This window comes from Tupaia chinensis, unplaced genomic scaffold, assembly GCF_000334495.1.
Source record: "Tupaia chinensis unplaced genomic scaffold, TupChi_1.0 Scaffold000081_1, whole genome shotgun sequence".
NCBI lineage: Eukaryota > Metazoa > Chordata > Mammalia > Scandentia > Tupaiidae > Tupaia > Tupaia belangeri.
In genome coordinates this window covers 7,230,227-7,233,286 of record NW_006159542.1, presented here as the reverse complement: position 1 = coordinate 7,233,286, position 3,060 = coordinate 7,230,227, and the positions used below count along the sequence as shown (strand labels likewise).

Genomic DNA, 3,060 nt, shown 5'->3' with positions numbered 1-3,060 from the left:
ATTAAAATCCAGCCCAACTAATGCCGGGGCTCTCAATTCTGACCTGCTGTGCCAGTGGGATTGGGAGCCCTGGCTCAAACCCGAATAAAAGCAACCCTTGTGTGTTTACATCGGATTGGCTCCCTGGTGGTCTTTTGGGAACTTTGCGACTGGGGCACAACACACACACATACACACACACCACTATCTTAAACTGCTATCGTGGTTGAACTCACTAAGGATGGTGACCCCAAAATGACTTGTCTTCCAAAGGAGGTAGAAGGAGACGTTGAGGATGAGGAAATAACAGAAAATGAAGATGATGATAGTAGTGGAGAAGAGATTATTATTCCTCAGAAAAAAGATAAGAAGGCTGCCACAATTTCAGCAAAGAAGGTGATGGTTTCCCCAACAAAAAAGTTTGCAGTTGCCACACCTGTTAAGGAAATAGCTGTCACCCCAGGCAAAACGGCAACTGCCATACCATTGGTTATTAAGCTGTTGAGTTAGGCACAAAAAGACAGTTTCACCAGCAAAAGTAGTCATAACACCTACCAAGAAGGGAGCCACACCAGGCAAAGCCTTGGTAGCAACTTCTGGTAAGGAAGGAGCTGTCACCCAGTCATGACTCTATTTGTGCAAGGATAGTCACTGACTGGAAAATGGGATCCTCCAAAGGGTTTAGTTTTGCAGACTTCAATAGTGAGGAACCTACCAAAGCTGTCAAGAATGGCAAGAATGCCAAAAAGGAAGACAGTGATGAGGAGGAAGAGGATGAGGGTGAATGTAAGCCAACAGTGATGAAAGCAGCAGCAGAGGAGGAAAAGGATGATGATGAGGATGAAGATGATGAGGATTATGATGATGAGGAGGAAGATGAGTCTGAAGAAGAAGAAGCTATGGAGACAACACCAGCCAAAGGAAATTCCTGCAAAAGCTGTTTCTGTGAAAGTCAAGACTGTGGCCGAAGATGAAGATGAAGAGGATGATGAAGATGAGGATGATGCGGATGAAGATGAGGATGATGATGAGGAAGAAGACGATGATGAAGAAGATGATGAGGATGATGAATAAAAAGAGCCTGTCATAGAAGCTCCTGGAAATTTAAAGAAGGAAATGACCAAACACAAAGCAGCTACTGAGGCCAAGAAACAGAAGGTGGAAGTCACAGCACCAACTACATCCTTCTGTCCGTTTGTTGGAAAACTGAAGAGTAACAAATCTACTCTTGAATTAAAAATTAGTATTAATGATGTTTTTGCTAAAAATGATCTCTCTGTTGTAGTTGTCGGAATTGGTACGTCTAGAAAATTTGTCTATGTTGACTTTGAATCTACTGAAGATTTAGGAAAAAGCTTTGGAAGTCACTGGTTTAAAAGTCTTTGGCAATGAAATTAAACTAGAAAACCAAAAAGAAAAGACAATAAGAAAGATTGAAATGAAAGAACATGTTTGGCCAACATTCTCCTCTATAAGTCATTCAGTATGAATTATAAGTATTTGAAGATTCCACAGAGATCAGAATAATCAGTAAAGATGGAAAAAGTGAAGGTATTCCTTATATTGAATTTAAGACAGGAGTTGATGCAGAGAAAACCTTGGAAGATCATGCTGGGTAAAGTCTCTTCACAATCTAAATGATGTATAATGACTTAGTATATGAATAATAATAAAATGTATATAAATATATATATAAAAAAGGAAATCTTGGAAGAAAAGCAGGGAGTAAAGATTGATGGGTGGCCCATTTCTCTATACTACACTAGAAGGAAAGGTCAAAATCAAGACTGCAGAGAAAGAATAGCACTTGGAGTGATGAATCAAAAATTCTGTTTTGGGACCAGCAGTTAGCATAGTTTTCTTTTTTCTTATCTTTCTTTTCTTTCTGTTTTTCCTTTCTTTTTTCTTTTTACTGGAGAGGTTTTTGCTATAGGGCACGTGTGTTTACCAGAAAGACAGAGAGTGGCAGAAAGACAGAAAGTGAGAAGTCACCCCTAAGCGGGGTGGCCATGTCGCAATCCCTTCTCTTCCATTCTCCTCTCAGGATCTCGGCAATGCATGCACATGAGTTTAAGCCACTGGGTCCGGGACTTGAGCTGCGGTTGACTACATGAAAGTCCAGAGACATACCCGTTATGCCATCTGCTAGTCTCCTAAAATGGCAAATCTAAATCATATGTATTTATAGAATTTGCTTCATTTAAAGATGCTAAAGAGCTTTAAATTCCTGTAATAAAATGGAAAATGAAAGATTTGGTTTTGTAGGCTTCAACAGTCAGGAAGATGCCAAAGCTGCCAAGAAAGCCATGGAAGATGGCAAAATTGATGGAAACAAAGATGGTGAAATTGATGGGTGGCCCTTAGACTAGGCCAAGCCCAAGGGTGAAGATGGCTTTGAGGGTCATAGTGGAGGCAGAAGAGGCTTTGGAGACCAAGGTGGAGGCATTAGAGGCAGAGGTGGATTTGGTGGCAGAGGCCAAGGAGGCTTGTGGGGGTGATGTGGCTTCTGAGGAGGCAGAAGAGAACATAAACCATAAGAAAAGAAGACAAAGTTTGAATAGTTTTTCTGTCCCTCTGTCTTTCCCTCTTCCATTTGAAAGAAAGGACTCTGGAGTTTTTACTCTGTTACCTGATCACTGACAGAGCCCTCTGAGGACATTCCAAGACACTGTGCAGTCCTGTGGCCTACTTGGAAAGTCATAGATATACCCTCTCATCCATCCCTGCCGGGCCTTGCTTGTGGAGTCAGTTGGATATGAGTAGTGAAGAAAGAGTTCAGGAAACTAGCAGTTAGCGTAATGGCTATGTCGCTGGACTCCCATGTAGTCAACCACGGTTCATGTCCCGGACCCGGTGGCTTAAAACTCATGTCGGGCGCGTGTGCGTGAGTGCCCAAGATCCTGAGAGGAGAATGGAGGAGAAGAGATTGCGGCGTGACCATCCCCCCTGGGGAGTGATTTCTTGCTTTCTGTCTCTATGTCTCTCTCTGTCTGTCTGGCAAGTACACGCGCCCTATAGCGAAACCTATCCAAAAAGAAAAAAAGAAAGAAAGAAGTTCATACTACATATGCAGGGTTCTCA

General features: G+C 42.2%; 1 pseudogene; it reads left to right on the top strand.

Annotated features, from left to right (window-relative positions):
- Positions 1-234: 234 nt before the first annotated feature.
- On the top strand, positions 235-2,348 carry LOC106734175 (nucleolin-like; annotated as a pseudogene).
- The last annotated feature ends 712 nt before the right edge of the window (positions 2,349-3,060 follow it).